The 21740-nt window shown below is 41.5% G+C and overlaps 1 long non-coding RNA gene across 6 annotated transcripts in view; it reads left to right on the top strand.

Moving 5' to 3' along the window:
* Window positions 1-21740, top strand: part of LOC107309719 — a 259412-nt gene that overhangs the window by 166887 nt on the left and 70785 nt on the right. The window contains exon 1 of one of the 6 annotated variants that reach the window (XR_004306122.1): window positions 2951-3162. The exons of 4 other annotated variants lie outside the window; for them this stretch is intronic. This is a non-coding gene — a long non-coding RNA (uncharacterized LOC107309719). Of the gene's footprint in view, window positions 1-2950; window positions 3163-18950; window positions 19088-21740 lie in introns of those variants that run through there. One more of the 6 variants, XR_004306124.1, reaches the window with a different exon arrangement.

Genomic DNA, 21740 nt, shown 5'->3' with positions numbered 1-21740 from the left:
GTAGTGTCCAGAAATGTTCTGCTTAAATATTATTTTTCTTAGGGGGAGAATGAGCTTTAGTTATAGCAGGGATGGGGTTTTGTGCAAAAGAGACTCTCATCCTCATATGCAAAATGTACTGAGTGTGAGAAGGGTATGTGCGTACCTGACCATCCCAGTCTCTTCCAGCTTGCCAGTACCCAGTGCATAAATCTGAGATTTAAGTGTTACAGTGATCCCCTTTGCCTTCTCCAGGCCGGACACTGTTAATTCAGTCCAACATCTCCTGGATGAGTGACCTACTGAATGGGAGCTTCACTGGCTCAGGCTGTGATAATCATTCCTCTGGCTGCTAGTCCAGAGATCTCTGTTCTTTATCAGATGGAGAGTAAGAAAAGATTGCAAAGCTGCTAAATCTGCTACGGAGTACAGGGAAGACTTGTTTGCAATCAATGCAGTTATCACTGGCAGAGGGATAGTGGGAGTTGATTGTCTGAACAGCAAGGAGAGCAGATAGTGGGCTGGAAGGCAAAAACAAGAAAGCCATTTGATGTGGTGAAGGAGAGCTGTCAGAGAGATGCATTGAGGGGCCAACATACAAGAATGAAAAGAAATAGCTGAGAAGCAACACAGTGGATTTGAAGAAAGCACAGAAGTGTCGACTTCACAGATTGAGAGCTGGACAAACTACAGAAACTGGTCCAAGGTTTAGACAGAAATGACCAAGCTCCCTTGGCTTATGCTCGCAGACTGCAAGAATGCTACACAGTTATATCCTGTGGGAGCCCAGAGGGCTGTCATTTATAAAACCTGCCCAAGAAAGAGACAAGGACAGAGGCAAGGCTTACAGAAAAAGAAGAGTTGAAGCAGATCAGTTCATCTGGAGTGTTTGGTACATGGTGTAAGGTACAGAGACTGTAGCAAAAGCATAAAATGAGAGTGATTTCAAGCAAATAAATATAGACCGGAAGGGAAGGGAAATGAATTAGCACACAACCTCTCATAAAATAAGGAAGGAAGAGAACATGGTACCCAGAGAGAAAGTAGCATGGAGACAGAAAGAAGGGGATTGCCTCTCTAATTATGGGTAGCTATCTGTAACTTTCTTGAAATATAATGGGCAAAAGATGACTAACAAATGCCTGAGTCATGGAAACCGTGTGACTGAGAGTCTAAATTCAGCAGCAAATGAGACTGAATATTCACATGAAACATGGAATTTTTCCTCTAATGCTGCTCTAGTGCAGGTGATCCTAAGCCTGTCACAGCCAAAAATTTTGCCATTTGGAAACATGCAATTCAGTAAATAACTCAATATTCATGCTGACAGGCCAATATATTACCCAATTCACCCATTCCTAGTGGAGAAGGATACCTCTGGCCAACTAAACTATTTGTCCATTTTCTGTCCATAGGCACATTTACAGGGAAACTTAATCTAGTGTTGTTTGTGCCTTCACTGTGGCAGTTCTAGAAACTAGTTCACTTATAACAGAAACAATGGTTTACCAGTCTTAAGTGTATTAGAAACACTCGCCATCTAGTTACTACCTGTAGTAGTTACTTCGGGAAATAAGGAAAACACGTGTCCTTCATTTCAAGCTGCTGTCTATTACACAGAATCACAGAATAACCTGGGTTGGAAGGGACCTCAAAGATCATGTAGTTCCAACCCCCCTGCCTGGCAGGGCCATCAAACATACACATTTACTAGATCAGGTTGCCCAGGGCCCCATCCAACTTGGCCTTGAACACCTCCAAGGACGGGGCATCCACAACCTCCCTGGGCAACCTGTTCCAGGGCCTAACCACTCTCCTAGTGAAGAAAATGCCTTTGTATCGTGTATCATTGACACATAGTGGTACTACCACCAAAAGAAGCCTTTCTCTCCTCCTTTCCTTGACCTAGACTGAAGAACTAATGTAGGTTAAAATTATCTCCTTTCCTTGACACCAGCTGACCAACTGAGCAATATCGCTATTATCTGAGGTATTTCAGATAATATCTTTATGGAAAAGATATAAAGGTGAAATTACCTTCATCCACACGATGGAATAATTTGTTTGCCTGATAGCAATTACTGAAGAAATGCTGTCTGATGGCAACTGGGATTAATGTTCCTCCCCAGCTGAGCTGGGGTTTCCCATGTGTGCAGGGGGAATATCTGGGCGGCAGTGGGCTTCTGTGGGCAGAGTGGATTAATAGAGTTTCTGATTTGGCAATCTGTAGTTTCTGTGAGACTGGCAAGTTGACCCACTTCTCCCTTACATTTTATCACAGGAAAAGGGCAATAAAACAGGCAAGCTGTTTACTGAGGGCAAGTCTAAAATAGATATTTAGCCCTAGGCTTCAGACATTAGTCACATGAAAGTCAGTGACAGATCAGTGCCTAGGAAATCACCAACTGGAAATATTTTTTAAAAGTACACAACACATAAAGAAACAGATCTGACAGTGCTGTTAGCATCGCTTTTATGAGCAGAAGCTGGACTTCTTCACAAAGTTTTGTGGAAGTTAGCTAGGGGGACAAGGGAAGCAAGGTGCTACCTGGCTCCTAACCCTTCCTCATTCATCTTCCATCCCTTTTTCTTCTTAGCCAGTGCTACTCAGCAACTGATGCTTCTATGAAACAGCTGCGTGGAGGTGGCCTTCATTTAATTTCTCTGTGGAAAGTTTCACTGTCGCAATTCCCTGAGTGGTACACAGTGCTCTGAGCCTCTGCCTGCACAACAGCTAGGTTTAAACATTTCTGTTTAATCAAGAGTGAAGTAAATGTCAGAGATTCAATGTTCTAGATCAGCAGTTTACAACACTGATACATCTTAATCAAGCAATTAGGTGCTTTTTTTTTGTTTTGTTTTGTTATTGTTTGGTGTTTTCCATGTTAGAGAAGGGAACAGATTTGCTGCTTTGCTCTGCTGACTGCTAGCAGCAGTGTTTGTTGTTAACAGAGACATTTACACCTAACCACCAGTTGGCAGGTGTTAACACTTTGTTACTTGCTATTCCCACATGCTGGGGATTGTGGGAAAGCTGTCAAGCTCTCTGTCTTGTGTAACGCTTCTGTTTTGCGATAACAACAACAACAAAACCCCTGAACAAATGCAGAAGCTCTGAAGGAATGCAGGGCTACCAATGGAAGCAAGAAGACAGTTTTGGATGACTGCTGGCTTTCAGGATAGGTAATATTGGGCTTTGCATTAAGTTTGAGATATTTTCCTTATCTTGGTTTGGAAGCAGGTGGATAGAAGTTGAGAAAATTTTTTCTTTTTCTTTTTTTTTTTTTTTTTTTTCCCCCTGATGTTATGGTCTGAAACAAGACTGTACTGTGCATGTGTACCCTGAGGCTTCTATTCTACCTCTGATACTGTACTCATTTGTACTTAGGAAAAAAGGTGTGATAAATGCAGTCTATGAAAATAACATGGGAAGGGGACAGTAATGCTTTGATTCCTTTGAGAGTGACTCTTGGAAATGAAAATTTCAATTGGTGCAGCCCTTCTGCAAAGTGCAGATGTGGCCAGAAATAAAAGACTCACTATGAACTATAGCAAATGCATGCATAAAAATACTTCTTTGTCTCTTCTGCTTTTGGTTATCCACATACTCGCATACATTGTCTTTGCAGCTGCAAGGTCATTGTTTTATAGTCAAGTGATCCAGGGGATTGATTTATTACTGATGAAGTGAGGTTTGATTGATTTTTGATTTACGTGAAGACAGGAAAGAAGAGGGAATGGGAGGTGAAAGGCAGCTGCAGAGTCAAGTACAAAGCGACCTGTAGCTATGAAACTCACAAGTGGGCCAAACACTGCCATAACTCACATCAGTTCATATTGCTGACTGTAATAGGGCAGCAGTGGCTAATTGCACTTCTGAAGCAGTGTTACAATCAGCATTTCCTTAATCTAAAGAATTGTGCCTCAGTGAGGAGGGACATCACTGACTTACTTTTTGATGGGAATGCTTCAGGAGCTGACATGGAGAAAGAAGTGGTGCTCAGGGATAAGATTTAGCAGAGGGTTGTTAGGGTACTATGGTTTAGGCTGCAGTTGGACTTGATGATCTTCAAGGTCTTCTGCAACCTGGGTAATTCTATGATTCTATGATTCTATACAGTGTGGTTAAGCTGGGTTCAGGATAGGGCATTTCTTCAGATATGCCTGTGCTGGCTTGAATCCATTAATGCCTGTCCTGTCGGCTTGAAGCAGTGTGTCCTGACAAATGGGTTGGCTATGATCTTTCCTGGAAATACTGCATGACATGAGGGATTTGGTGGCAGCTGAGCAGCAGGTTGTTAATACTGTGTATGTATAGCCATGCTCTAGTGGCCTGCCCCAGGTCTGTGTTATGCAAGGCACTGTTGAAATAGTTTTGAAATCTCTGAATTTAAGTTGGTTTTCATTCTGGAAGACAAGCTTGAGATTAGCCAAAGCATCTTAATGAAGGACTTGATGGATATAATCTCCCGGGCTGTTTTGCAGAATCCCAGGATTGGGTCTGAATGGCCTCTTGTGACTTCGCATGTCTGCGAACTGCAGCAGTAAGTGGTTTATTTTATGGAGTCAGACAATTTCTTAACATGAAAATCATTTGTCTACCTGTGCATCACTTTAGAAAGCCTAAATGTAGCCACCTCCTGCAAGCTGGTACTGAAATTTTTGCCTGCTAAACTTGGATATGTGGAGGAGGTTCTGGCTTGTATACATGCACAATATATTCCCCAACTTCAGACTTGTCTTTAAAAATCGTTTTCCTTTGCTTGGCCACAGGGAGCAAGTCAGAGGTGTCACTAGGATTGATAAAATCAGTATGTGGAATGAATATTTGCAAACATATGCTGTGTGTAAGTTTGGTCCTGAATTTGTTTCTGTGTTTATTCAGTGATAATTTATCTTCTGAAAACCCAAGGTAGAAAAATGATGTAGTTTACGAAAGCCCAACAGAAAATCAAAGAAGAGCGGTCATTTCATGAACAGGACTCAGAAAGCAGGCTTGGCTTCTGCTACATATTGTGGCAGTCTACCCTGTGTTAATTTGTTTGAGCAGTACTTCTTTTTTTTAAAGAGGAGTCAGTATGATTTGTAAATCTTGCAGGGCTTGACAAACATGAGGTTTTTGAGGCTCAAGTGAAAAATAAGTGATGTAAAGCAGTGAAATAGTAAGCTGGATCTGAGGGCAGCAAGTTACGAGGCAATACAAAGGTCTTTTCCAAAGACTTAGAAGTCATTCCTCCCAACTTGAGACAAGACGTAGCTGTTAACACAGTCTTATCCACTAAGTGAAATAGGTTATCTTATGTCCAAAAAGGTTTCTATCATTTTACTTTGCAGTGCAGCAGGTTGGGAAGGATGCTAGCAATCTTATATGTCCTTTGTTTTGTGGGAGGATGAGATCTCCCTGAAACATGGCAACACCTTTGATGCAATTATATCCACAGCTGTTGTTTTCTGCCTGTACACTGGAGAGGCCTACAGAGGGGCCTACTGTACCAGAGGCTTGCAGAGAGGCCCGGGATGTGGCTATGTTGGCTGTAGGCATGCACACAAATCAGTTCCTCCTTAATAGACTGTCTGTAGGGGGTGTGGATCCCGCAGACACAAACCCTCTCACCTAAGCTTCTTGCTTCAATGAGTATCTGGGTGATCTTAACTGTCCTGCGTTTTAGTAGAGTCCTCGGTATTTCACGAGAGGATTCGTGTTTAATCTGAATTATTTGATCTCCGTAAGTGAAACAAGGAAGGAATGATTTCCTGAATTCCTGGCAGGATTTCTGTTCTTATTTTTTTCCTCTTTATAAACTTCACTTTCCTTTTTTTATTATCCTTTTTTTTTCCCACCCCACCCAAGTTCTGACAGTGCCGGGAAATTCTGTACTTACCCAGCTGTACTGTCTGAGGAAAGCCAAGTTTTTTGTTGTTGGTTTTTTTTCCATGAATCAAAACCATAATAGCTCAAAATAAATTATTAGCTCACTGAGTTTCCCAGAGAGAAGTATCAGATACTTTACTGATATGCCCCTTGTACTTAGCCAAAAGGCTAAACAGAGGTTAGGACAAGTGGATACACACGACTTCTTTATCCAAGTCCTTGAGGACTTCCCATTAGCTAAGTCAGAGATTCTTAAATTATCAACATGAATCAAGTAAAACAAGTTAATTTATTTTGGTTGCAGCCCTTTTCCTCATGCAAACAGTGCAGCCTGTGGACCGAGGTGTCATCATGTATTCTTCACATTACTCTCTCGTCTGGAAAAAAAAATACACCTCAAATTGCTCACATCAAAATGGTTTAGTGCTTGGGAAAATGTATTATGAAATAGTTTATGTTTATTTGATTCCTTTGCTAACATACAAATCAACATCTCCTTGTATATACAGCCACTGCTTCTGTGTTGATGAAATAGTTAATGCGTTGTGTTTTTTTGTTGTGTTTTTTTTTTTTTCTTGTGACTGTTAAATCAACTCCAAAACACTGGAGTTCTGTGAGTTAATACTCTCTTGCTGCACAGACAGTAGAAAAAATTGTGTTTGGACTGGCAAGAAACACTTATTTACTGCACCTCTCGCTGGGTGCATTATAAGTTCTGCGCCATGACAAGTGATTATACAGTGTGTAATCAGCGTTCCCTTACACAAACATTTGCACCCAAATCAGAAGGATGATAAAACCTGACTCAGTCACAATGCCATAAGTTAGAACTAAATGTTATCTGTGGCTGGAGTTCCCCAAATGCCTGGGTATTTTCACCCAACAAGAACCAGTGCACCAAAATAGAAGCCTGCATGAGAAAGCCTTTTAGGCTGCAATAATATTTCCTCAGCCGCACTCCTTGTTAGGTCCTTCCTGGCAGAGCTGGATTGCATCCACAGGTCATGTTGACTTTGTCTGAATTGATGGGGTTTCAGCAGCTGTCCCCTGATGCTTTCAGGAAGTCAGGTTGGGGGCTATTAGGTGAAACAACCTTGTAAGATCAGGAAAGGGATACTAGTGCCTGGCTGCGAGTGGGGTTGTGATTTGTGCTCAGAAGAATACCATCCAGCAGTAAGCACCACGTACGTACCCATGTGTAGGTGTGCCAAGGGCTCCATAGGAAGAAATGTGAAATTCATGGCATCAAAGTTCCCCTCCTGTACTGACCCTTGAGGAGCAGAGTAGATGTAATATAGCTACAGCATTATTTCCCAGCAGCTGACTAGTGAACATGCAGGTTCCTTGCTGGAATGAGATCTGTGCCCATTCTTTCTAACTCTGTCCTTCCCAAAAAGCTGTCCTCCCTCATTCAGTTTGCCAAGCTGCAGGTTTCAGGGATGCATTAGAGAAGGAGAAACTGAGAAGAGGTCTGCATATCCCCAGAATAGGCAAATTGGAAAAACTTGCTGAATGCCTAAGAAATCTCTCCCTTTCCTTGGGTTTGTTTTCATCTTACCTGCATTTTGCTGCCAGAGTGGTGAAGCCTGTAGCTGATGAGAAACTTCTCATGGGAAATATGTTTTTCCAATAGTGAGTCTGAGCAATAACTCAGATAGTCAAGAAATAGTCTTTTCTCATCAAAAGGTCACTCCTGCAGTACAGATGTTTCACAGGCAAATATTAATATGTGGAGCTGTGATGCTGATCCTTCACTTTAGTTTGGTGCTGATTAATTATCTGATTTTTGAATAGCGTGGTCCTAGGTGGCAAATGGTAAGTAGTGTGGACATCAGAAATGGAACAGCAACTTTTCTTCTTAGTTTTCCGTTACTTATTTATTTAACTCGGGAACTTAAGAATTCCAATCTTGCTGCATTAAGCTAAGTCATGCAGAAATGCTCCAGCTGTTCTTCGCATTACAGAAGCCAAATTCAGCATTTTGATGTTTTTTCTCTCTCTGTTTTTGAGAGACCGATTGTGAAATGACTTGACTGTTAGGTATCAGAATCTTACCTCTTGCTCTCCTTTCAGCTGTTCACATTTTCATAGCTATCTTATTTAAGGTGGACTAATTTCAACTCATTGTGTTAAACATGGAGTCCACCAGCAGTCAGTCTCCTTTGGGAACTGGGGTGTTTAGTGGCACTGGTAGACTATTAGCCCCTTAGAGTCCCTCTTCTCTTTCATTGAGTGTTTTGGAGACTGTTGGACACACAGGAACTTTAGTTGAAAGCAGTAGAACAAATCAATAAAGCATAGCTGCAGTTTGTTTTCTGTATTTAACAAGAGCATTCTTGTCTGTGGTGTGTAGTGAACTTTTCTCAGCTTCTTCCATTTGCGGGATGAGAGAGTCCTTCTTTTAATCTCCTGAGGGAGGATTAATAGAAAACTTTTTTTCTTTTCAAAAAGAAGATTTGTGTTATATTTTTTCCAAGCAATTTTTAGGTGTGAGCTCTCTCTGAAATGTGAATGATCTTCACCACGCTGCTTGAACAAAGGCCATGTTTAGCATGGAGCTCAGCCTCACCTCATACTCAGTGTATGAAAGAGTACGAACACTGAGTTTGGGAATGCTGAATCCACAATGTTAATTCCTAGAGCAATGTGCCCCTTGTCCAGTTTTGGATGCTGAAAATATGTGATTATTTCAGAGCCCTGCTTGTACCTTTCTGTTTATGCTGTGTTTATTGAAGGCACAATTAGGAAAACAGCACACACTGTGTGCAGCTGCTTGCACCTGAGCAGCTCCAGAGATTGATCGAGATATTTGATAACCCACATGCTCAAGTGCAACATGGGTTAGCCCCATTCTTCAAGGAAACATGGACTTTCATTGCTCAGTAACTTCTGGCTTAATGGGGATGAAAATAATAGGTGTCCATGTACCAAATTATGCTTAGCCTTTTTCACAAGACTTGTAATTTCAAAGTTGTTCACTTTGTTGTTGTTTTCAGTGGAATTGAGGATTTCCAATATTACTAATATTCTTAATCCAAGTCTCTTTAACTTAAAAGATAATCAGCTCTCATATAGCTAGAGCCAGATGACTGATGAGTGTCATGGCAAAATGACAGGTGCTTTGATAACTAGCCTGTTATCAGTGAATGTGCTAGGTATGATTCTGTACTTGACTATGTGACAGCACAATGGCCGGTTTTGATCTCCTTTTCCTCATTTTAGTATGGTGGCTTTTCTTATATCTCTCCCTGCCTATAGTCTTGTTGATTTGAGAGCAAGTGGACAGGAAATCAGAAGACCATATACTTTAAATGAAAAAAAAAAAAAAACAAAAAAAACATATAGCACTTAATAGCAATTCAAAAAAATATGAAAGTATTCAAGCTTCTGATATCACGTGTTTTGTATATTGAAGGTTGTGGGGAGTAAATCTTACAGGAAGAAGATGCCCTTTATTGGAAAAAAAAAGTAAAAAAAAAATAAAGAAATGGGCAATAGAAGTTGTCTTGGGAGGTGTAACAGAACAAAGGAACATGGCTTAGTGGCCTATTTGGTTTCAAAACCTTAGTGCTTCAGCAGTGCCACAGATTTGACAGCTGTAGGAAAATGTCAAACCAGTCCTTTTTCTGGGATTTGCCAGGAACACAGAGGTACTTGTACAGAAATCCATCAAATACTATTACTTCCATATACATGGTAATAATACTCTTAATCTTTATTACATTTTCTCTTGGGCCTCTACAGTGCATGAATAGTTCTTGGCATGGTCACAGATCTGTAATTGTTTGTATATTTGGCTTTTCTCTGGCCAACTCTAAATGAACATGTGTGGGAATCTTTGCTGTGTATGGGATTATTAAAGTACCATTACTGTACCTGTGCAGTGTTGTTGATTGTGTCATCCCAATCAAAACCAAAACCCAAGGGAAATGCAGGAGAATCTTGGTGAGTTTTTGATCAAAATGGTATACTGGAGAATCCAGTTAGTGATGTGTCAAGGATGTTAGGGCTACCTCTGGACGTGTCAAATTTATGTTGGAAGCAGTAACATTTATATTTTTTCAGCATAGTATAGAGGGGATAATACTATGCTTGCAACTCATCTAGGAACACCTGAAGTAACTCTAAGCTACCGTGTCTGATAGTACAGTGTTCAGTGCAGGCAGAAGTCTTGCCTCTGACAAGATAATTGTACAGGAGACATTTTCTTTCAAGCTAGCTTGCTTCTTAGTCTGAACAAAACAGCTCTGTCTTTTTTCCCTTCCTCAGCAGCCCTTCCTTTGGATCCCAGCATTAGGCACAGTACATGAAGCCCTCCATTTTCTGTGTCGGGGTGACAAAGCTGCCGCTGGGGATGAGCAGCCAGTGACCTGAATACACTGGGAGCAGAGATCATGAGTTTCTGTGTAAATGAAAATGAATGGGGAGGTAGAGGCAGGGGAGAGAGCAGGAAGTTGGGCTTGCAACATAACAAAAGCAGCTATGAAATGTGATGCTATCAAAATTCTTCTATGGGGTCTTTGAACCATTGACACATCTCTATTGTGGTTTATGATGTTTCTGGCACCTTTGGGGAGAGTGCCAGCCCTGTCATCCATGTTCAGGGTTATTTACTGTGTGCCACTGACTCTGAGCTGGGTGCTCCAGACAGGTACTCTCACACCCTATCTCCACTCCTACACTATAGCTCAGCTATTTCTATGTGGTGAAATCGATCACCCTGGGGAAAAAAAGAGGTGAGAAAATGTGCTGGTGTATTTACTTGATTAGTGCATTGAAGGGGCCTGATTTTTCAGGGAATTTCTGTGCTTCTGTGGCATCAGCACTTGAAGTGGGACAGAACAGCATGGCAGAACAGGCCGTGCAAATATCTGCATTCTTCCAACTGACCATGGCTAACATGTGTATACAACACAGGAATAAATGCAGATTTTAAGGCTCTGTGCTCCACCAACAGCACACTCATAAGTGCTTCATAGAGGTCATGACAGTGTTGGGGTTAGGGCTGTGGCATGTGCTTGTGCATCAAGCTGCATGGGTTTGTCTTCAGACCTTATGTGGCCTTTGGACCACCATTGATCCTCTGAACTCTGCTCCTCTTGTGTATTCTCTCTGGTGGTATGATTTGGACAGATTTCTTAATTGTTCTAGGTGGCTTTAATGTCATGATGTGGTAAATGGCCTGTTCAGTCATGCTAAAAGTCTTTTATTGTTCAGTCCTTCTGTAAATGGAACAGAGACTCTGGCCCTAAAGTGTTGAGAAGACTTCCCTGAAGGCAGGGAGGCAAACTAGAAGTGTGACTATTCACAGTTTCTCTTTGGTTCATTCAAGCTCAAAAGTCAGCCTCACATGTGGAAGAATAGAGGAGGCCTCTGTTGGCTGCCTTGACTTACACTTTACTTTTCCTAAGCCATACAACAGAAAGCTGAGATCTCTTTCAGTTTTACATATCCTTGCCCCATTACAGATCTACCTACCCTGCCTGTAGAGGTCTCATAAGGAGTTTGTGACATCTCTCTCTGCCCCATCTTCAGCATCTTAACAGCTGTTTATGAGGGTGGATAGTGATAGGACGAGGGGGAATGGTTTTAAACTGAGACAGGAGAGGTTTAGGTTAGAGATTAGGAGGAAGTTCTTCACTCGGAAGGTGGTGACGTACTAGAACAGGTTGCCCAAGGAGTCTGTGGATGCCCCATCCCTGGAGGCATTCAAGGCCAGGCTGGATGTGGCTCTGGGCACCCGGTCTGGTGGTTGGCGACCCTGCACATAGCAGGGGGGTTGAAACTGGATGATCATTGTGGTCCTTTACAACCCAGGCCATTCTATGATTCTATGATCTTTACCACTCTCCCAGTGGTCCCTCCCTTTTTGTTTTCCTCATGTCTGTCTTCATTTCACCTCCTATTAGGCAAAATCTCCCCCCAGATCTGTGCTGCAGTGGTGGCTGTATGTGGGCTGAGAGTGTCAAAAGGATTTAGATGCTACAGAGCACAGTGCATCTTCTTGACAAATAGCCTGGTTACTCTGGATGAAGTAAGAGGGACGGATCTGGTTCTCAGCCATCACTGCCGGAGCCTGAGTTGCTGCTACACCCCAAACAGCACTCAGTTCCCGTAAGAGGAACAGGTCAATGGGAAGTTTTCTGCGGCCACGCTCCAGAATGCTCCCCGAGAGTCTCTGGGAGTGTCAGCAGATTTCTGGTCTGAGCCAAGAGAAGGGCCTCAGCACATCACCGGGTGGGCTGACAGCACCTCACAGCTATGTGTAGGAATAGCCCGTGTCACACACACAGCCTTCCTATAAGCTCTGTGCATCCAGCTGCCTTCAAGCTCTGCTGAGGACAGTGTAGCAGAGGCCCTTGTTCTGCAGGAGAGTGGTGCTACCTCTCCAGACATTGAAAAGGGAGGAGAGCAGTTCTGACTTTGTGCTTTTTGACTTTGTGCCCTATTTCCACACCCTGTGTTCTGTCTGAAGAGAGTGCTTAGCAGATTCATGAACCTGGACGGCCATGGGCTGAAAAAAAGTAAAAAGAAAAAGTGAGGGAGAGAGAAAGATGAAGGGAATCCGTTAAAAATTGCCTCTGTTACCTCATTAATCTTTTGCAGCAAATAATACAAGCAGAATTTGGGCTAGCAAAGTCTCCAAAGAATAACATTTTATTATTTTTTTTTGTGAGGTTTTAACAAATTAAAGAAATAAATTAAGTCACAGCCACAGCAGGAAAGTGCTTGAGGCCTCCAGGATTTGTATGTTTTACCATTGTTCTAAAAATAAACCACGAAAAGAAAAAAAAATTAAGTCTTCCCTTTGAAAAATACTATTTGCTCTAAGTGGCTGTGCCTGAGCTTTAGTCCTGCATGGCACCTCACCACCTTCATGGCCCTGCAGCTTTGGGCAGCAGGCAGCACAATTGGCTGGGGCAGATATAGCAGAGCCCTGCAGAGAGGGGGAGAGGCACACTGGGCAGCTGTAGGTGAATATTAGAGCTCCTGCGCCTCACCCTGCTGCAAATGCTGAGGCAACGCATGTGGTAGAGATTAACAGTCAGCCTTCTGGTCTCACTAGACCCAAACACATGGAAAAATTTCTGGCCACTTTGGTAGGTGTTGCCTTGTGCCTCAGATAAATGTCCATGCTCTGTCCTGGAGTGGAACAACGTATACAGCTCACTGCCTGCAACAAACAGCATGAGCTGGTTTCTCTCCTATAACCACCCACTCACCTCTCATCCCAGCTGCTGCCACAGCATTGCTCACCACCTCCACACCAGTCCATCCTAGAATCATAGATTGGCTTGAGTTGGAAAGGACTTCAAGGATCATCAAGCTCCAACCCTCCTGCTGCAGGCAGGGCCGCCAACCTCCATATCTAATACTAGACCAGGCTGCCTAGGGCCCCATCCAGCCAGGCCTTGAGCACCTCCAGGGACAGGGCATCCACAACCTCTCTGGGCAGCCTGTTCCAGCACCTCACCATCTCCCTGTCCCATCCAGTGTCTGCTCTGCTTCTTCTAGCTCCATCCAAGCCTTGCCTTGGGAAAAATAGCTACTCCTTCTAGCCCATCCAATAAACAGGAGCAACTCCTTTTTTATTAGAGTCAACAGAGTTGTGTGATCTACAGACAAACAGATTTTTGAAGGAGGTTTTTTAAAGGTATAAATGATGAGTGGGTGTCTAGCTTCCCACTGACAACTACCAGTGTAAGTAGGGCTTTTTGAATTCCTCCTCCAACCATTGTTCACACTGAAACTGAATTAAAATAAAATAAAATAAAATAAAATAAAATAAAATAAAATAAAATAAAAGATTAAAGGATGCATTCAGACTTGTGAAGGCAAGGTTTCTGTTTTCCAGCAGGTAACCTGCAACTTGCCTGTAATTCATACTTGCCTAAGTTCCACAGTAGTGGCAATTACATGTTTGCACGAGCAATGTAAGGAAGAGTTTACTCTGACTTTTTTCGCGTTACTTTTGGCTGCTAGAGCCCCATCACTCATTCCTTTAACTTCAGTTCTCTTCTCTGTAGGAGCTTCTCAGTGGAATTGGTTCCTGTTTTTGTGTAATCAGTGGGGTAATCACATGTGCACAACATGCATGCAAGTACTCTTGTGTGTGGTGCTTTTGGGTAAGGGAAAGCCAGTTACCCATGGTATTTCAGGCCCTTTACGAATTTGTTTTTCTACTGTAGCCTTTAATTGCAAACACTCCTGCTATTTTTCCCCCTTCATCCTTTCCTTTTTCGGCGCACAGAATAAGCTGTGCTCAATTACTAAGTAGCAACTTAATGCTTTAGTTTTCTCCCTACTGCTCAGTGTGTGGCCCCTAGCCATATTTACTGTGCAATATTCAAGCCCTGCTCTGATGACAAAATTGCTGGTTTCCTCATGGGTTTCTCTGTGTCCTCATCATTTTTGTATCTGTGGCTATGCAAGTGATTTATGGTGGAACTTGTTCTGGTGCTTGTCCCCAGCCTCCTGAGGGTGCTCACTTACTGCTTTCATTCTCAAGATGGTTTTAGAGTGGAAAAATATGCCAGAGAAAGCTGTGTAATTTTCTCTGAAGGGAGGTAACATCTTTATTTGTTTGCAGATGGTGTTCTGTTCTGTTTTGTTACAAAACTGTGGGTAAGTAGCAAGAGCAAGGCCACTTTATTCTGCCTGCTTCAGTTTTGGAGAGAGAGGGAACTGCCCCTGGACAAGGGTGGTAGGACAAGAAGGAACAGTTTTAAACTAAAAGAGGGGAGACTTAAATGCGATGTCCAGGAGAAATCTTTCACTAAGAGAGTGATAAGGTGCTATAACAGGTTGCCCAGAGAAGCTGTGGGTACCCCATCCCTGGAGGTGTCCAAGACCAGGCTGGTTGGGGCCCTGGGCAGCCAGGTCTAGTGCCTGATTTAGTGGGTGCAGCCACAGCTGAGGGTTGGAACTTCAAGGTCTCATCCAATCCAAGCCATTCTATGAATCTTTGAGTTATATATGAGAGAGCAAAAGAGCTTTTACAGAGGGCAACATGGGGTATCTGAACAAAGAGGCTGCTGAAGGTACGTGTCTTGATTAGTGCTTTCCAGAGCGGGTGGCTAAACAAAGTGGTTTTTCTAAGTACTGCAGTTTCCTGAAGTGTGTGGGACATCCTTTAACAGCCATCATTTAAAATACAGGGAAACACGCATACATGAATGCTGTCTCAAGTCTACTACTGTGGGAAAAAATAAATCCTTAGACACTGCCTCTGTCACTGTTGTGTGAGGCCCCAGCTTGGCAGGAACCATGGTTCAGTCTCCTCTGAGCTGCCAGCTCTCCAAACAAACTGTGTATTACTGAAACGGAAGAATCTGTTTTCCACGGGGACTTAATGTGACTTGTATTGAGCCCTGGGAGTTTCCAAGATACTGAATTTTGAAATTGTCATAAATAAAAACAGTCATGGTTTAAACAGGAAAAGCATCCCAGAGGATGGAGATTTTGAATCAGTGGTCTGTATCTGCACATCATTGAAGCAAAGGGAAGATCTGCAACTGGTTTCAGTATCTGAACAGCAGTGTTTATCAAGGCAAGGGATGCTTATAGCCTCCCCTAAAGGACTTTGCATGTGAGCAGTGAGCAGCTGTGTTGCTGCATGGTGCCTTCACCATGCTGATGATCAGCTCCAGCCTTGAGCATGAAATGTCTGTAGTGAGAGGATTCTGGCCTTACAGAGAGAAAGTGAGAGAGATAAGCTCGCAATAAATGTTCTTAGCTTACTTATAAGGCATTGCCACATTAGTAAACAAGTGTTTTCTCATTTGCTTAACAGAACATACTAACTCCAGGGACAAGAATTACGGGGCAATAAGACAGGTTCCTTTGAAGTGACTATGGGATGGCCTGCAAGGAACCAGGCTAAAGTGAAGCCAAGGACTGCTTTATGAGCAGCAAGTTTTGGAACACATTAAAATGTTTTATTATTTTTTAAAGAGGGCAGCTTGGAATCTCTGAGACAGTTCTGAACCAGAGTTTAAGCACTGTGAGTCTAAAAGGGGCTGACCAAGATGGAGGTTATTGTAGGTTCAGCCTTGGATTTGAGTCAGATACCTGTGATAAGAACTACCTTTAATGTAAAGCTGGAAAGGTAATATGAAGATGAAACAGTTTGAAATAAAAGAAGTCTTTCCAAAATTTTCTATTGCATGGGCTGCATAAACACCTCTCTCTCAAGCTGTAGTTACTAATCTATTTTGGTTTTCTTTGTTACCCAGAGGCAAAAGTAACAACTCCATGCCAAAAAGGTCAGTTTTCCCAGCCTTTACCAAAATTAGCCTGAATTCACAAAGGGCCAAATCAGTGAAGTTGCTCTAATATTTGAGATTGTTCCTGGCATCAATGCCAGGAACAGCAAGAGGTGAACTGAATCCCAGGCAGAGGATTCTAAGGCCCTGGCAAAGTTTGGATCTTTTTCCCCACTTTATATCTCATCACCATGATTTAGATTCCTCTCTGCTTGATGTCTTTCCAAGATTTCTCTGTATTCAATTTATCTGTGACAGACTAGTGAACATCTACCAGCACTTCTATCAAAAGTTTTGGAAAGGGGACAGTTGAATATAATCTTCAGATAAATGCAGCATACCATGACTGCAGATAAATGATCTCTCTCATGAACAGATAATTCAGTCCTGTAGCTCTGAAAAAGTTTTCAGTGTAGACTCCTCCCCAGAGAACAGTGAAGATGATATTAAAGTTGAGATCCTCTATCATGGTGAGCTGGATCTGGAAACTCTCAGGTTTATATCTGTATCTTGGTTACCCAGAGGGTTTTCTGACTTGGGTCATTAATGCCCTCTAGGGTGATATGCTGTGAAGGCTGTGCAGCTTAAGCCCTCCACAAATTAGCCAAAAAGAAGAAACTGCATTTTCTACTCCTGATGCAGTGGAAATATACATGCAAATGTATTCATCTCTGCTGGGCCACATTTACATGCACATGTTTGTCTCTCATTGCCAGATCCTGCTATGAACACCATCTCTGCATGCTGTTAGATATGGCAGAAAGAGATAGATATCTGTTTCTGTACATACTTTTCAACCTGTAGCATATGGTTATGTTTGTTTAATCCATGGGAAACTCACATACCCATACATGATGTAACATGTATTTTCTCCACAAAATGCAAACCATACTTTTACACTGGGCTGTATTTCTTACAGGATCCTTAAGTCCATTTCTGCTGCATAACTGGACATGTATGCTTGGTATTTTGTGGGGTGTTTTCTCTCTCTCTCTCTCTCTCTCTCTCTCTTTTAATTCCAGTAAAAAAAAATATAAAGAGAAAAAACATAAATAATTCAGAACACATGCTTTATATCAACTGTTCCCCTGTTACTATTTTATCTCTATAAACAGGGCAGAGGCAAACCCATCCAAACATGGAAGGGGAGGAACATGCATTGCAAAATTGTGGATGGGTCATATGAGTCAAGAATACATCCACATATTTTTTTTCTGGAAGGCTTTGCTCAGTGGTATGTGATGCCTTTATTTTCATGCTTCTGTATAATGAGTTGATGGGTACACATATGGTAAGTTGTTTGCACTTTGGCTGCATGTGACTTGACGCCTATATGCACTCACTTTTTCTCTAGGACTTTGGATGCTCAGGCTTCCAGATATTCAGAAATCCTGTGCTAATATGTTGTATGTAACAAGGGACTTTGTTGGAGGATGCTATTCCCTAGGAATTAAGCTCCTTCTAAAACACAATGTTTAGGTCAATTTTTGTAAAAGAGGAAGCATATTCTAAGCTCACTTAGTTATGTGGAAGTGCTCTGTTGAGTTAAAAAATAATTTGGACTGGGCCCACGTACAAACCCTTCATTTTCTTTTGCCTTTTCATCCTGTTGGTTCAACTGATCAGCTGCTGAGATAGTTTCTGAAAGTTGCTTTGATTTTTAGCATGCTCTACATGCTACCTGTACTTTCTGAGAGAGCCCATACCTGGTTCTTTGTAGCTGTTTGATTCCTTCCAATAAGTTGATGAGATATATTATTGTGTATTTTATCTGACACAACACAGCATGACCTAACCCTATTTCACTATGGTGATAATAAATGTCACAATTACTTGTGATTTAAGTTCTGCAGACTTAGTGCTAAAAAGTTAAAGGTAGCACAACATACTAGGCTATATCCTAGGCTGGTGCATCTGCAAATGTAGAATGTAATATGTCAGTTTAATGTTTCAAAATGCTCATTCCTTTGCCCTTTAAAGAATCTATGTGAAGGGCATGCATGCCATTCTTTCACAGTACCTCCTTTCTTTGTGGCTATAATCATAAAATCACTCAGAGTGGAAAAAAGTTCACAGTTACCAAGTCCAACCATCAGCCTTATCTGCTGAGTCCAACCACTAAGCCAAGTCCCTAAATGCATCACACTTTGCTTAAATACCTCCAGGGATAAGGACTCTACCACCTCCCTGGGCAGTGTGTTCCAATGCTCTTCTCAGCATGAGCTCAAGGAAGTCAATATCTTTCTTGTAGTGAGGAGCCCAAAATTAATGTTTAACATAGTTTTATCTGATGGGAGTTTAGTTTAGTTCTCAATGGACATAAACAATCAATAACAGTCACGTATATACCAGATACAGTGGGGGATCCTAAAACATAGATGCATCTGCTGTGGTTATGGGAACCAGAATTCTAGACTGAAGGTCTTCCTCTGCCACGTTTCTCATCTGATCTCTGACAGATCTGTTAATGTCTATTTTGAGACATAGCACCAAAGGGGTGCTATGAGGGTAATTTTGTTATTGTTTAAGTGTTCAGATATTGCACTGATAGGGGCTATATAGGTGAATAGAGAGAGGAGACATACATTTATTAATCTGGTAGAGGTCTGGTATTCAACTCCCAGTCCAAACTGTATTATCAGCATCTCTTATCTCTGAAATTTTGCTTTGTGCTACTTTGCTCATTTGTGGGGTTTTTGTTTGTCTTGTTTTTTTTGTTTGTTTGGTTGGTTGGTTGGTTGGTTTGGTTTGGTTTGGTTGTTTTTTTGACACTTCCCAGAAAAAAAGAATATTAAAAACATTTACAACAAAAGACTGGTGAAAGTTGTAAGCAGGTCTGACTGTCTGTGGCATAACAGCCAACAAATACTACCCCCTGATCATTTACAGATTCCTGGGAGATGTGATGTTTGTTGAGTCTCAAAGAACTGGAAGGAGGACAAATCACCCAACCTGCCTTTCAGGAAACAATGTAATGTATCCACCCTCTTCACGCTCTCCTAATTTAGGACATGTGTAGTATCTAATGATGAATGAGCCAACTTGTTATGTTGCTATAAACCTCATTCTCCACCTTACAACACACCCTTGATTGACCCCTTCTTTTGTGGAAACTCAGCCCAGGGTTTTCAGTTCACCTCCTGGGAGGGAGACAGATCTCACTAGCTGCTTGCAAATGTACTTCTGTGGAAAGAAAAATGCAATGTTTTGTTGCTCTTGTTCCAGTGGGCAGCCTTTTCAAGTGATGTGACCTCCTTTTATGTCCCTTTAAACTGTGACCAGTATTTATTTATCCCTTTTTAAACACAATAATTTAATTAAGAAACTAGCCAGCAGTGTTAAGATGATCTTTGAACTACACCCCTACTACTGAAGGAGATTTGTGAATGCGTAATACAAGAAAGATTCTATTATCTAAAGAGCTTTCTACAGAAATGATTTGGCATCAGAAAAGACTTGAAATTCTGCATTAAATTTACAATATAGAGACGTGAAAGTATTCATAGATTTCAAAAGATGTTCCAGCTGATCTGATAAGATTGTCTGGATTGTTTGTTATGAATAAAGCTGTTTCAAGTCCCAGTGATTTGGGAAGTGAGTTGAGTTTTTAGGAATCCAAAGGACAGACTGTAGAGTTAGTTGCCTATGTGGCAAACAGAGAGCTAATGGTCTGGGCTGCTTTCTCAGTCAGTGGAGAGATACTGGCACTTTCAAGACATGTTCTGTTTTCATAGACATTTATCTTTGGATGGAAATTTATTGGTTGATCATGTCAGTTGGGACAGAACAGAGGAGTTGTAATTAATCTTTGTCATCATCTGCCAATTCTAATTCTCTAGGCTTCCAGTTAAGAGAATGTTTCTGAAAGTTACCTGAAATGTAGACACATTGGGCAGAAGGTGACCACATCCACAAAAGTGAATGCCTCCTGTGCAGTCCTAGGAAGTGAGCTCTTGCTGTTTGTGTAACAAAAGTGATTTAACAGGACTGTCTCCTCTCCTGCAGTCATGTACTAAGTTAAGTTATGAACAGCACTAAAGGACCTACTTCCTCAGTTCCAAATGGCTTCTATGCTAGAAAGGCTCCAAGAAGTTTGGCTCAAACTAGTCAAGACAATTATGTTTCTGGACATGCTCAGCAAAAGTGCTAAAGGTGTTTCAGTACTCTGAAGGAAGGCCCATGAGGGGCAGAAGTTCACTAACTTGATGTCAGGCTCCTCCAGTCTGTATGAGTGGCACTGTGGGTAGGTACGTGCAGGCTTAGATCCAATCCTTTGTCCCCTGTAGCCTTGAACTGTAAGGTAGATGTAACCAATTAGTGGAATCCCACTGCAGCCTAGATTCAGGATCTGATAGCAGCACACGTGAAGCATCGTTTTCTGTGGCTTGGGACTTTGTGACTTAATTATCCCGTATCTAAGAAGGTGCGAGTGCTATTCCAGGCTTTGGCTGTTGCTGGGAAATTCCTCAAAATGTTTGCCTCTGAGGATTCTTTGGTGACTAATAAATATGGTAACACAGCTTTTCTTAAGGCTCTCTTGTTAAGAACACCACAAGTTTTTTTCCTGTGCTGCTTCCTTATTGTCTCAATATTTGTGGAAATTCATCTTTCATTTCTTAGTCTTCTAGCAGCTTGACTTGAAATGTGCCATCAGGTTCAGAAGGCTTTGTTATGAAGTGAAAAGTTAGATAGGTACAGAATGACATCAGGTGCTTTTGTGAGAAAAGTAAAATAAGAAAAGAGCAGAGTATCTGTCTCAGGAAGCTTACTGTATCTGTAAATGATGGGGAAAAGACAACAGTATGAACTGAGGGGAGCCATTTTTGTCTAGGGCTCATTTCAAAAAGACTGATTAATTCTTTGAACAACTTGATGAGGCCCTCAGTTAAGTTGGCAACTACCTCCATTGCTGGACTGTAATGATATGAACTTGCTCAGAGGTATGATGCAGGAATTAATATCCTTACCTGTCTTCCATTGCCTTATTTGCTTCGTTATGTATTATATACTCCACAAGGGTTATGTAGGGAAAAGAGAAATAACAATGAGAATAAAGATGAAAGGAGAGGATTGCTATTTTTTCTATAAAGAGCAGATTGCAAAAGTGTGGCATTTTTCCCACACATCTTGCATAGTTTTGAATTTGGGTTTTTGAGGAGTTTTTAATTAATGTATTGTTTAAGTAACTGTAATGAGAAGAGCCACTGCCACTCTGATTCTAATGAGGATTGCTTGTGCTCTGTGTCTTTCTCATTGTGGCCTGCATCATTTAAATATCTTAACCAACATGTGCTTTGGCATATTTCACTTACATCTACTTAAATTAAAGCATGTCAATTTAGGAGCTAGGAAGAAAGCAAATATTTGAGAGAGACTTGACATTCACTGCTGAAATCATTGCACTAAATATCTGGCACCAGTAAGATTATTTGAGAAGGGTTAGAAATTCTTTCTGTGTATACAGGCTGGACATTATGAACTTAAAGGAAAAAATACATACTTCAACTTCTGTGCTTATAATTCAGGTCTCCACCAAAACTTCAGCTTGTTTTTCTCTTCTTTTCTTTTTTCTTTTCTTTTCTTTTCTTTTCTTTTCTTTTCTTTTCTTTTCTTTTCTTTTCTTT

The sequence above is a fragment of the Coturnix japonica genome, chromosome 2 (genome assembly GCF_001577835.2).
Source record: "Coturnix japonica isolate 7356 chromosome 2, Coturnix japonica 2.1, whole genome shotgun sequence".
Classification (NCBI taxonomy): Eukaryota; Metazoa; Chordata; class Aves; order Galliformes; family Phasianidae; genus Coturnix; species Coturnix japonica.
Note: the sequence above shows the minus strand (reverse complement) of the source record. Positions and strands in the feature narration are given on the sequence as shown.